This window comes from Cavia porcellus, unplaced genomic scaffold, assembly GCF_034190915.1.
Source record: "Cavia porcellus strain 051 isolate PalLab524CR breed Dunkin Hartley unplaced genomic scaffold, mCavPor4.1 scaffold_5, whole genome shotgun sequence".
NCBI classification, from domain to species: Eukaryota; Metazoa; Chordata; class Mammalia; order Rodentia; family Caviidae; genus Cavia; species Cavia porcellus.
In genome coordinates this window covers 66,392,327-66,406,720 of record NW_026947488.1, presented here as the reverse complement: position 1 = coordinate 66,406,720, position 14,394 = coordinate 66,392,327, and the positions used below count along the sequence as shown (strand labels likewise).

The 14,394-nt window shown below is 39.9% G+C and overlaps 1 long non-coding RNA gene across 1 annotated transcript in view; it reads left to right on the top strand.

The window, feature by feature from the left end:
- Positions 1-2,640: 2,640 nt before the first annotated feature.
- The window catches only part of LOC134476105 (uncharacterized), a 25,770-nt gene continuing 14,016 nt past the window's right edge, over positions 2,641-14,394 (top strand). Inside the window, exons 1-2 of the long non-coding RNA XR_010047593.1 lie at positions 2,641-2,705; positions 11,417-11,536. This is a non-coding gene — a long non-coding RNA (uncharacterized LOC134476105). The remainder of the gene's footprint in view (positions 2,706-11,416; positions 11,537-14,394) is intronic.

The following is a 14,394-nucleotide window of genomic DNA, read 5'->3' as shown; positions in this document are numbered from 1 at the left end:
TTTATAACATTTTTGTCCCCTTGCCCCCCAAAATCATTGTACTTATCAGCCATTACTCCCTAGTTGTCCTTACGCCCACCCCGAGGCAACCACTGATCTACCTCTGGCTCTATGAATTTGCTTTTTCTGAACATTTAATACAAATATGTCTGGCTTCTTTTTCTTAGCCTAACACATTAGTGTTTATCCATGTTGGAGGATATTTCAGCACTTCATTCCTTTTTATGCTCCTACAAGTTGAGGAACATTTGAATTGTTTTCACTTTGGGTTATGATGCATAATGTTGCTATGAACATTCACGTACAAGCTGTTTTGTAGAACTTGTGCTTTCATGTCTCTTGGGCAGACACCAAGGAGTGGGATGCTGCGTGATATTATAACTCTATGTTTAACATTTTGAAGAACTGTCAAACTGGCAGAGTGCCTCATGATTTCAAGTTCCCACCAGTAATGTATGAATTTATTTCTAAGTACTCTTTTCTTAACTGATATGGTTTATATGAGAAATCACATTTGTTCATAGACTTGTTAAGAGCTTATGCTTTGGCGATAGACATAATTTCAGGTCTGGCTGTATTATTATTAAGGCTGCTCAGCCTGTGACAACCTCCTTGAGTTTATCTAAAAAAAAAAAAAAAATACTACCTTACAGGTTTGCTACACAAATTAAATGAGACAATGAATAGGTAACACTCTTGTGATCATGACCCCCTTCATCTGGTCTCAGAGAAGTGTTGCAGTCCCAGAAATCAATCCAGTCACCACAACGAAGTTTCTAGTGAAGTTGTATTTAACATCTGAATCTCTCTAACATGATGTGGAGCTCCCGCAATCCTGATGCCCCTGCCTAAGCCCCTTAGACCCCGTAGTTTCTTCCTACACTTATTTCTCCCCAGATCCCTACAAAGCTTTGTCTCCAGGCCCTACCACTCTTCCCTGGGTCCTGCTCCAGTCTGCTGCTCCTGCTGCTGAGGCAGGGAAGAAATTGGAATGACAAAATCAGAACTCTAGTGGGCAGGAAGAGAAGAAAATCAGGGAACACTGAAACTTAATTTATGTTCCATCACTCATGTAAAGTGCTTAGTGCAATATCTGGTATACATTAAGTACTCAATAAATGTTGGGTTAAAAGGTTTTATTTTTGTCATGATGATTACATTATGCACGTCTATATTTCAGTAAATGATGTGGAGTTCAGACTGATCCCTGAGAATCCAGATGACAGGCTGCTCTATCCAGTAGCTCTCCTCACACATTTAATGTCATTTGGAGAGTTTGAATTTGGAACTGTTGTTTTTCCTGAAATATTTTGCAGAAAATTAGCCTCTGGACAATTAAGGGGTTCATCTTTCAGGCTTCAAGTAATGTATGGGGTTCATGTCTTCTGCTTCTTCCTAGACTCAGCATGAGGGCCCAATATTCCCTCCTCTCCTTCCACAAAATCCTTTTTTTTTTTTTTTTTTTTTTTTTCATTTTTATCGGTACCAGGGATCGAACTCACAACCACCTGCTTGCAAGGCAGGTGCTTATGCCACTGAGCTAAATCCCCAGCCCCACACAAAGCCTTCTAATACAGTGCTTAAAAACTGATGAGCAGGAGTTAGGGTAACTCAGAGAAAGAGAGAAGGCTTTGCAAATGCAAGGCTCTATATTCAAAAGAAAAAGAAAGAAAAAAGTAATTCTACTTTTGTTTTTGTACCAGGGATTGAACTCATGACCTTGCGCTTGCCAGGCAGGTGCTTATACCACTGAGCTAAATCCCCCCCCCCAAAAAAAGAAAAAATTCTATTATTTATTTAGTAGGTCAGCATTGGTTTTAACTAACAGACTAAAAGGAAGCAAAATAGAAAATATCCACATACATTATAAGTAAAAGTTCTGTTTCAGTTTTATAAGTATGTGGACCAGGTCTCTCTGTGAAATGTATTTCCTATGGTGGTTAAGGACTTTTTAAAAAAATGTTTAAAAAGCAGTAGTGGAAATGGGAAACATGAAGATTGCAAGTTCAAGCCCAACATGGGCAATTTGGAACTGGGAATATAGTTCAGTGTGAAGGTTCTGAGTTCAGTTCAATCCTAGTACCTAACCCTTATCAGCTGTTGGAAAATTATTCATTAAAGTGTTTAAACAACTCATAAGAATACACAGTGACACCAGCTGAGTGGTGGGCCCATTTTGATAGGGATGGAGACCATCACCCAGGCACGGAGGTCCCACCAGGTGTGAAGAGTTTGGGGTTATGCAGCCTCTTCTGTAGCTAATAGCACTTAGAGTAGGAATGTCTTCTAGCTGTGTGAATCCACCCATCCTATGGTAGCTCTCAGCTATCCCATCCTTTCTCTTTGATAATATCTACAAACTTGTACTCTGAACTCACATGGGATCTTCTATTTCTGAAGGCTCATGTACTCCATCTCCTTTCACTCTCATGCCTATCCTAAGAAGCAGATAGACTAGACTCTGATTGACCACCAAAGATTGACCACCTACAGCTGAGATACTTAATGTCTGAGCTGTAAACTCCGACTCCTCAACTATGTCTCATTACAAAAACAGAAAATGTAAGACACCTGTCCACTATCATAGAGCCTGAAAAAGATCAGGAAGAACAGTGATCTTTCACCTTCCAGCCTTGGTGTCCTAGAGGCTCCCCTGTCTGTCTTCTTTTGGAGGTATGATTCATCTGACTGCCTTACCAAGAATGGTAAGTAAACAAAGACCATTTTTCACCCCACCATATCTAAAACACTTACTTTTATGGCGCAAAGCATAAGACAACCTGCCTCATAGTTAAGGGTTATCACTCCCAACATCAAAGACTATTTATTTAAGGCCGGCTGTCAGAAACTGAAAAAAGTAAAGGAGAAGAGAAAACCAAGTTTCCTGGGTGCTCTGTTTTTATTTTTTGTGCTGCAGAAAAGTCCCCTCTAGTGGCTCTGGAGGAAAACAGCCTCTGGAAACAGATTTACAGTACGGAGGTAGCCAGAGGAGCCGAAAGCGTGCTTGGCTCCCTGACTGCCTTCACTGATGAGAAACCAAGGACAAGAGCAGCAGTATGCAACTGGGGGCAGTTGTGTCCCCCAAGGAACGTTTGGCCACTTTGGGAAACATTTTTCTTTTGTCATCAGCTGCAAGGTGGGTGAGGACAAGGGTGTGTGCATGCTACTGCACCAGTGTGTGAGCCAGGGGCAGCCCTGCCCTGAAAAAGAATTCTCAGTCTAATGTGTCAACTGTGCTATTTCTCCCTGAGGTAGAGAAATAGCGTGACTTAGGTGGGGGCTGGCAACTTCTTCATGGCTTGACAGTTCAGGCTGAGTGTTGCCTTCTTGCTGCTTTACAAATTTTTTAAATTGGAATTGTTAAAAGCCAAAAAACAATACATGCTCATAAATAAAAGCAATTTAATAAAAGCCTATCTCCTCACTCCTCCCCATAGTCAGTGTTGACACCCTTGAAGTTTATGAGTTCAATTGGCCTCAAATACTCATCGTGGACCGTGTCACATATCAAAAATGGCTAACTAAGGTTTTCAGCTTTGTGTTCACACTGAGACAGGTGTCACTGCACCCATGGAGGATTCTTTTGACTTTGCTGATCGAATTCAACAACACATTACTTACTTATATTTAGGAAATTAATGTGAGGAGTTAAGATGGCCCGTGAAGGATCACAAATCCCATAGTGTGTGTCCCTAAGGACTCTCTGATGCTTGAGGTCTCACCTTTTTGTAGAGTTTGGTTCAGAATTAGAATCTTTTCTAGACCTTGTTGTCTGACTAAATATCGATAACATTGTTTTGTCTTTGTATTTAATCTTACAGACAGTTTTTATTTCTAGAAAGTAATGCAATGTTGGTTTTCTACTTATATTGACTGTGGCATAAAAGTTCATTTTTGTGACAGATTTGTGTAAAATACTGAGACAACTGAAATAGAAGTGTTTTAGTGGTACAATGTGGTTAGAATCTGGGAAAAAGTGATCTCACTCATTCTTAGTATGTCTGGCCATAAATTGTTTAATCCATTCTTAACTGATGAACAAATTATTTTTTTCTATAATTAAAAAATTGTTTGGCAGGTAGAACTATGTTGCAATAAATATCCCAATACTTTCATTTTTAAAGTTATGCTAAAATGCAGTGTACAAAGTGAGACTGTTGACTCAAATAATTTTGTATATTTTAATAGATATTTCTAAATAATTCCCAAAAAAGTTGGAATAAATTATACTCCGACCAGCAATATATAGATTGAATATTCTCTCACATCTTGGACATCACCTGATATTATCAGTCTTTTTAAATTTTATCAATCTGATGGGTAAAATTAAGCATCTCACCTTTCCTTTAATTTGCATTTTTCTGACTTTACCAGTTAAGTGCACAGACTCTGAGGCCACATTCCTTGGATTTGAGTCCACCTGCCAGTTAATGATTGTAATTTCTTGGTTAAGATACTTTTCACATCTATCAAAGGGAGAGAATAAATGTGTGTACTCCTTAGTGTAGTTATGAGAATTAAGTTGATATGTGTCTTAGGAAATAGCCTAGGTTATACTGAGCATTATATAATTATTAACAGTGAGTTTGAATAGCTTTTGTAAATTTATTGATCATTTGGATTTCTTTTTTGTGCAGCATCTTTCCATGTCATTTGCCTATTTTCCTTTTTATCTGTTTGTCCCTTATCAGTTTGTAAGTGCTCTTTGTTTACTAGGAATCTTTAGGCACATATGATATTTGTGTTATGAATACACATTTTCTCCACTGATTCATTGTTGTTCTAACTTTATATGCAATACATATTTAAATAAAAACATTTAAATTTATATGACATCAAACACTCTTATCTTCTAAGGCCCCTGTGTTAGCTATGCAGAACTTATACCTTTAATAGTAAACCAACATGCTTCTAATGTTATGTACTGTTATTATTTTATTTAACTATTTAAACTTCCACAAATATAAACTACAGTAGTAAGGAAAAAACCTCCAAATAATTTCTCAGTAAGTTATCTTGCTACCTGAAGAGTCTTTCCATCTTGAAAAATATCTTTAATCTGATCCTATTGTCCAGTTCTTCTCCTGCTTTTTGTTCTAAAAGTTCCTGTACCTTTCTGCATCCTTTTTTCTTTTTTCCAAACTGAGTCTGACAGCTTATTCCTCTCTGTTACCGGAATGTAGCAACTAGATGATGTCGGTGACCTCCTTGTAACCAATCTTAATAAATTTCTGTTCACCTTCATCCTTCTTGTCCTCACTCTGCCCTTTGACCCTACCAGACATTCCCATATTCAGGTAAGACTATCCTTTGTTGGGTCAAGAACACTGCATTAGTCTGGTCTCCTTTGGCCTTGGCAGGAAACACCATTGTTTGTCTATCCAAGAACCACATGGATTTTCCCTTCCTTTTTGCTGACAGAGCTTAGTACCAACTACAGAGCCTGGCAAGGGCAGATGTGCACCTTCTCAGCCTACCCCGGAGCTAAGGCACAAATGTGTGGAAATGTAGTGTTGTCCCAGCCAGTGGCACACAAAAGGAACTTTTTAAGCAATTACACAAAGAGGTGATGCTCTGAAGAACAGCAGCATCTTCCATCCATGAGAGGAAAGGTCGGAGCATAAAAGCCAGTACACTAAGATGACAGAAATATGGAAGAGCTGGATCCTTGTTAATATTGATAAACTATGGACCAACTCTAGAACCATCTATCCTTGGATTTCTCGCTAGTAAGACAGTATGTCTGCCATTCCAGCTATTCATGGTTCAGTGTTTTCTTGCAGCCCAAAGCTTCCTTGCTGAGCACACATATTACCCAATCGTGGCTACTTATGGGCCTCCTGAAGGCTCTCCTTATCTCTAGTCCCTTCCCACTACCCTGCATCTATACCATTCTCTCTAATGAGACAGTTAGATTGGAGACTGCTAGCTTGAGCCTTTAGTAGTACCATATTGCTAAGTGAAAGAAGCCAGTCACAAAAAAGCAATCCTATGTTATATGATCCCATTCCTATGAAATGTCCAGAAGAGGGAAATGGTTTGGGAATAGAAAATAGATTGGTGGTTGCTTTGGAGAAGGGGATGAAAGTTTAGAAAGGGGACACCTAAAGAGTACCAGGTTTCTTTGTGAGGTGATAAAAACATTTTAAAATTGACTGCAGTGTTAGTTGAGCCCACCTGCGCATATGTGGATATTCCTCATTTAACAACCTACTTGTTTAATGACTGTTTGGATGTAGTACCTGCTACTGCAGCTTACGACTTGCATTTGGACTTCTGATGCAGGAACACAAAGAGCACTGTGGCCTTATGGTGAATTTTTCCACAGTATAATACTGTAATTTTGCTGGCTGTACTGACAGTACAGTACTACCGTTTTATGTTCTTTTATATATTATGGTACTGAATGCAAGCATTATGCAATAAAAACAAGGTCATCAAGTTGGAGTTCCCTTTAACCATTTCTTTGTTCTGAATATAGGAATATACACATTATACACAATTTTTCATTTAGCAATCAGTTAATTTAACGACTCAGTCATAGGACTGTAACTCGGAAGATGCCTATTTTCTCCTTAATCTTTCCAGGCAGAAAGCCCTCTGCTCCTCTGAACTCATACAATTTAGTACATTTCACATGGTGCTTATCTCGTCTTCTTTTGTAGGTTTACATATCTATAACCTTATTAACTCTTCAGGGCACATAATTTCTGAATCAAATATTAGGTGGTAACTATGTATTAAATCAAATGTATTATGTATTATTTAAATGTAACTATGTATTAAATCAAATATTAGGTGGTAACTATGTAAGAAAGAATATTACATAATTTAGAAAATTTGGATTATTTGGATGCCATGATTACCTCCCACTAACGCTTAAGGTCTTTGTTGGATATCCTTCCTTCTCTCACAGAATTCTCACCTCTATCTCAGGTGGATGAAGTAACATGGCTTCCTTCTTTCTGTACAATGCATGGGATGTATAGTTGGCTGATTTATTTTATAACAAAAGCTAAATTGATGACACAAGCTTTTTAAAAAGACCAAAAAAGTACCATAGGGAAGAATGAAAGAAAATATTTTTTGTAATCTATGATGATGAAGATTTTCTTAAATAAATCACAAAAGCCAAGCCTGGTGATACACACCTGTAATCCCATCATAGGAGGCTGAGGCAGGTGGATTACTATGAGTTCAAACCTAGGCAGGGCTACATAAGCAAGTTCAAGGTCAGCCTGCACTACATGGTAAGACCCTATTAAAAAAATTACAAAATCTTCGATATCATAAACAAGTTATCGATAGATTGTTTTACATAAAACCCAAACATTCTTTATGGCCCCAAATCCCATACACAAAGTTAAAAGATAAATGATGTACATTGAGAAATGATTTTCAAGAATATAATAATGAAAGGATTGATATCAGCATTAAGTGAACAAGCAACGGGTTAGAAAAAGGCAAAGCCTGTGAAGAAGTTAGTCATGGAAAAAATAGAAATAAGAAAAGAGCATCTGAAAGATATTCAACAAGACTGGCATCAGGGAAGTGGAGAACAATACTGAAAGGGTCACTAGCCCATCAGACTGGCAGATGAGTGATTAAAAATATCTATAACTGTCACATGTACAGGGAAAAGATCAAACATGAGTAGCAGAGACGGGGGGATTGAGCCTACATGTGGTATTTATAATACATAATATATAATTTTGAAAAGGACAATTTGGTGGGACCTAATTATTTTCTGCAACTTATTACACTCATAGTTACCCAGGGGAACTTTTAGAAAGCTGTTTTGGTGATTAATGAAGAACATTTCAAATCCTTTCTGTCCTGATTTTCCCATTCTAAGTGTATCCATTCATATGGATACACTTTTAAAGATAATTTCCTGATTACTCACAGTACGAAATGGAGAAGCTAGACAACAACAAACATCGTTAAAAACCTTACAATAATTCTTTACCTGAGAGTTTATTTTAAAATTCCCTGTATTTGCTTGGGCTGCTATTAGCCAGTGTGTGGTGCCTGAACTACTGACCGCCCTGTGGAGTAGGGTGGGGAGAGGGCAGGGCTATCTCTCCTCCCTGACCCCTCTGATCAACTTGCACTTGTGAAAATGTTTTTTGATTCTTGCAGCTTGGTTGCGCTTTCAGGTAAGGCTGGATATCCGGATAGGGTTTATCAGCCTGTGAGATCTTCCAAACAGCCAGCGCTGTTTTTGTTTTAGACCCCGGAGGGCTCTCGCACGCCGCTGTCCTTTCTAAGCAGGGCCATCTCAGCCTTGTGACACTTGTGCGTGTTAGAAAAGGGTGTCCTGGGAGCAGCACCCTGCAGGCCGAGCTTCTGCAGGCCCGCTCTCACCTCACACCACAATCTGGCCGTCCTGTGCCTTACGCCAGCCCTGCTCCAACTGCTGCAAGGAAATGTCGGCCAGTTGTCATTTCTTCATTTCAGGCGGTCACAGGGCTCAGAGGCACCCCCTCATTTAATGCTGCAGACACGCGTTTCTTTGCATGGCTTCTCTGGGCTTTTCCTTGAGATTTCGCCAGGCGTCCAGACTTCCTTTGTTAAAGCTTTTGGCCTCCCCACCCCCACCTCTGCCACACAGCCACAAACACCCCATCCACAGGCAGAGTGTTCGTCTATGAAACGCAGGGTGGCACAGAAGTTAATTGGTATCGTACCCTTTTTACTGCTGTGGCCTTATCAGCAAAAAGAAGGATAAAGTAATTTTCTTCCTAGCCTTGAGTTCTGTGTTTTGGGGTGGCTAGCTCCTCTTCCTCAGGGGGAAAAATAGCTCTTTGTGCTTCTCAGCCTAAAATAAAGATGTCCTGGGTTCCCAGAAAAACTTTCCACTCATATCTTTGTTTGAAATCCAGACTTACGACAACATTTTTCAGGACAGTGGAGATGATTACTGTGATTAAAGGGGGAACCCTGTTGGTGGGATCCCTAAGCCAGGAAGTCCATGTATACATGTGCATGTATATGTATATGTATATGTATATGTATATGTATATGTATGTACATGTGTGTGGAAGGGGTGGGACAGGTTTTCAGGTTGACAGGGTCAGTGTCTTACCATGCCTGCAGAAACTGAGGGGTAGGCCACTGGAGGGCCTATAGTGCCCAATACTGCATACTCTGAGTTTGAGAGCTGGGATGAGAGTTCCCATGAATAATCACCTGTGGCCAGTGGAGATGAGAGCACAGTGGGAGGAAGCCCTCCATGGACCCTGGGGGCCTGACTGGTTTAATACAAAGAGTTACAAAGCACAATGGTGGGTGTCTTGGTCAGAGAATCAGGACACCCTCCTTCTCCCTCTGTCCTCCAAAGCCTGTAGAGGGGACAAGGACACCCAGCAATCATGGTACTGGGTTCTTCCCCAGCCTTAGAAAGTGAGGAATATGAAGCCAAATTAATGTGATTTTAGAGAAGTATAGAAAGATGACATTCTTTGGACCTGAGTGTCATAGGACATTGTCACTTGTTACCCCCCTTCTCTCTCTGTAATATAATCTAGGAAATTCCCCCTTGAGAGGAGAGGGGTATCTGCATTTTAAGCAGTTTTGAGCAGTTTCCTCTCAAGCTCTCCTTCCTCTCATTATAATCCCTGCTTCTTAGAAATTCATCTGTACAGCAGGTATAGTTTAGTGTACAACATGCATAGCATTACATTAGTGGAAACCTGAGTTCTTAAAATCTTGGCAAGTGACCCTGCACTCCTCATTCTAAAATATTATAGAAATAAGATTTTCAAGAATTATGAGAATGAGGCCTGGAATTAGGCCCAGATGTAAACTTTGATTACGCCGATGATTCTCCCAGTGTCCCAATGGGAGTTGTCTGAGGAGCAAAGGAAAGTATGAGACCTTAGCCACCTGGGTTGGTTCCTTTAACTCAATCAGAATTTTGAAGTAATACTCACTGTGCAGAAAGCAATGTGCTCAACACTCTGGGAGACAGAAGTAAAACACATGGGTCCTTCCAAGAGGAAGTTACCACCTTGCTGGAAAAATACCCAGAAAGCCCATGAAGGGAACAGAGAGGCCTAGTTGGACACAAGGAAGGAAGGACAGGGAACCACGCGGGCTGGATGAGTTGGAGAGGTCTCCTCGGAGGGGAGCACTGGGAGGAAATGTCCATTCAACTTCCCTGCTTAAGTTAGCCAGAAGAGGGAGGTAGAGGGGAAAGAAATGCTCCAGGGAATGGGAAGCTACTTGGACAGAGGGCTAGAGAGGCGCATGATCACCATCTGGTTGTGAGGTAGGTCATGCATGTTGGGAGTAAAGGGAGCCACAGGGAATCAGACCCAGTCAGCTTGCAGATGGCTTTCAACACCGGGCAAAGGACTTCAGACCTGAGGCAGATGGGTTTGTAGCTCAGAAACGCCTGGTGAGAGCAGGATTTAAGGAGATTAGCAGGAAGCTCCCACAGGACATACCAAGTGTCAGGGGTTCTGTGGGTTAGTAATGATTGCTTTGTACTGACTCTTAAGATATTTTTTTAAGTTAACTTTGAGCTGCAAGCATTATGTTTATTGTGTAGAACTTCTTAAAAGTTCTTACGATATGATTTAATTCACGTGATTAAAAAACAAGTGTGAAAGGATGGACTTATGGGATTGACAAATTCAACAGGAAGATTTGGGTTAAAGAAATGTGGGATGAGATCACACACACACACACCCACACCCACACACACACATGAGTGTTGACTTTCTAGGGTGGTGATAAGTTGCTTCAGAAGTTGTCTGATGACCACATTGTGCTACAGGGCCACACTCACAGGAGGGACAACTGGAGTGTCCCTGCGGACAGCTGATAGAAGTCCAGGAGAGCTTCCAAGAAACTGTCTCAGCCACCTCACTGCATTCGGTGGCTCTTTTGCAAGGTTCATTTGTGCATTCACATTGCATTCAAGTATTAATATCTGCTAAGGCACTGTGGAAGGGGTAGCCTTCAGCAATGGATATTCGACACGGTCTCTATCGTCCAGTGGGACAGCCAGGTGTGCACACAAATGATGGCAGTTCAGAGCCTTGTTCTATTTCTTCTCCCCCTCCCTATATCCTTCACTCTGGAAAAGTCAAATATGAGTTGCATTGCTAGGCAACTGGAACTTAGTTTTCTTCCTTGAGTTCCAATATCAACTCTTGTTCTTGAGAGAGTAAAAAGTAATCCCAGCACTCTGGGATGGAGGGGGGAGGATCACAAGTTTAAATCTAGATTAGGAAACATAAGGATTCAGTAAGACCCTGTCTCAAAATTAAAAATAAATAGATAAATAAATAAATGGAGTGGGGGTGTACCACAATGCAAAGGTCCTGGGTTCAATCCCCATACTGAAAAAAGAAATGACATGTGCTAAAGTTTCCAGAATTCCTTACTTTTCACTCTAACTTCCAAGGAGTGTGGGTTGAAGGAAGTTTTCCTGGTTCAGCTGACCTGTGATGAGCGAGACAAAATGAGCAGGATGGAGGGGCCAGATCAACCCCAGGTCTAAGCTCTGAAGGAAGAGAGGATTAAGGTAGGTTTGGGGGTGGAGGGCTTGGTTTAGAGAAAAGGAGAAAGGGGGAGGGAGGAGCGGTGGAAGGAGTAAAGGTAATGGACACAGAGATTGGTGGGGTCAGGGAGCAGGAGGGCTGGGTCTGAGTGATCTTGGTGAGCAAGGGGACTGGGAGAAAAGGCATCTGGCCTGTCCAGGGGAATCTCCGCTGGGCATTGTGCTGTGAAACCCCCTCATCATGTTTCACACTGCGCAATTTTTCAATGCTTTGGGGAGGGAATTGGGGAGGTGCTATGGCCTGAATGTGTCCCCCAAATTCATGTTTGCAAACTTAATCCCAAATGCAGCAGTGTTGGGAGAGGGGGACTTTTGAGAAGTGTTTCAGCCATGGGAAATGTTCTTATCAATAGAACAAGAATTCAAATTATATTAGACTCATCTTAAGCAACCATGGATACTAGAAATATGGGAACAATTTTCCAAAGTTCCAAGAAAATCAAGGATTTCAACCTAAAAATGCACTCTTAGCCAAGGTAGCATATCAATTAAGTATGGTAATAAAATAAGGAAAACTTAGCACCTACACACTTTTCTCTTAACAAGTTATATGCTCAGCTTTAGCAAATAACAGAAATTAAAGAAGAAAGAGCAACATGTGGGCTCCAGGAAGTAGTCAAATCCAGTGAAGACCCAGAGTCAGAGTCAGAGTCTGATTACATTAGAGCAGGGCAAGAGTAAAGAAGAGGATCTGATAGAACACCTGATCCCACCATGAGGTTAGATAATCTTGGGGGATAAAATAATGGCAAACATTCTCAGAAAGGCAAATATAAAGCAAAACCCCAAACAGCTATACAAAAAAGAGAAATGTAATTAATCAGGTTGATTCCTAACCCAAAATTAAATAATATTATCTTTGGTCACATAAACATAAACATTGTTAGTCATTTTCAACTCCTAGACTAACCTGCAGAGAGAGCAGAAGATTTAGTTTTGGTTATAGAACAGATTTCAAATGTCATAGAGGATCTGCTCTTTATCTCCATGTATAAATGTAATGATTTGCTGTCTAAGAGATTCACTTCCTCCAGCCATGGGGAAATGTCTTTTATTTCTTATTATCCACTTGTGTGTGTGTGCATGTGTGTGTGTGTGAGACATCCTGCATAGCCCTCTGTCACTCCTTTATTTTCCCTTATGATATCCATCTCTTTGTCACTTGCTCTGGGAAATTTTTGAAATTATATATCCCAAAGCTTCTGTTACATACTCACACACTAACACTGCATACATACCACATGTATTTTACCATTTTCTTAAATATGCAAAGGCATTTAACAATTTTTCAGTTATTCCTTTGCCATTGCATCCTTTTTTTTATGATATAATAACTTCTCAAATTTTTCTGAGGATACTACTTGGGAGTTTCTTTCTTATAACCTTTCTTTAAATATCTGGTCATCTTCAGTTGTTTTTACTTCAGAATGAGGCAATCAGATTTTAATTTTTGTTCCTGGAAGGGCTTATTATTTGGGGCCTTTAGCATGCTGTGATTCAGTTCTGCAGTTACTTTCAGTGTAATCCTAGACTAGCCACTCTGCAGTTTAGTTTCTTACTGGAGTTGTGAATATTAAAATGAAGTAATACATAACGTACTCATTACAGCATTATGTAACTATTAGCTGCTTCTATTATTTTTGTTATAAAACTTGCTAGTGACCCAGCTATTTAGCAAGGGAACTCCTACATGCCAGTATATTACTGTATGATCTTTGAAAAGAGAGCAAGGTCATTGACGTTTGCTTTCCCTACTGGGCTAACTGCTGCTTTGTGCATTTTGTTTATCACCATGGTTTCAACCACATTATCCATTCCGCTGATACCTACAAACTGCCTTGTCTCCCAAGTTTCTCACTGTGAAAGGGTTCCCACTCAAGTCTATCCATCTCTAACCCTCATTCGTGTAATGTGAGATTGGCTTCCTTTATTCTCTTCATGCTACCACCACTCTTCCATCCACCATCTACCGTCCAGAAATTCTTTGAAATCATTTATCTGGTGAGAGGGTGCCCTTTCTATTGCTGGCTGGTCATCACTTTTCAAGTGCTTTTACTGTTATTTTAGTGTGCCTGATAAATCAAGTGTGCTTAATCTGCCATCTTTAATCAGACATTATAAACTCTCTTGATAAATACAGTGCCAGATTCCATGTTTGAAATCCTAGCTCTTTTGTGTGTTTTTCTTACAGTTGCAAGTCCATTAAGTTTGGGTAAGATGAGGAAGGGAGAGAAGAAAGGAAGTAGCGGCCACAGTAACTAGCTGTGGTTGAAAGCCTTTTGGAGATAGTCTACTAGTAACATTCTCTTCAAATACAGTTCATTTTAATTTGCAGTCAGCAGGAAAAAGGATTTTAGGCAAAGGTTCAGGGAAGACATTGCAAATAGTGATACAAATAAATCACTTAAAGGAGAAGATATAATTACTTTCAAGTTCCAAAATTATGAGCATTTTTTTTTACTGTAACCATTACCTGATCATTTCTCCTTGGCACTACTGATGACAGTCAGTACTGCATATATATTAGTTCAAGGGTAAATGTGGGCTATTTATTAAAAGCAGAGTACTAAATTCAATTATGAATAACATTCATTTCTTGGAATGTGATTCACTATTCCCATTACATTTATCACATGAACATATTCAGTAAAGTTAAGCCACAGCTTGAAGCTCAAGATGGTGGAATTCACAAGCACTGATGACATTTAGGCATTTTAAAATTTTACTGTCAGGTAAATATAACTTCAATAGGTAAGGAATTATCTTTTCAAACAAATGATTAGAAATAATAATCTGAATGTGGTGGCACGTGCTTATAATCT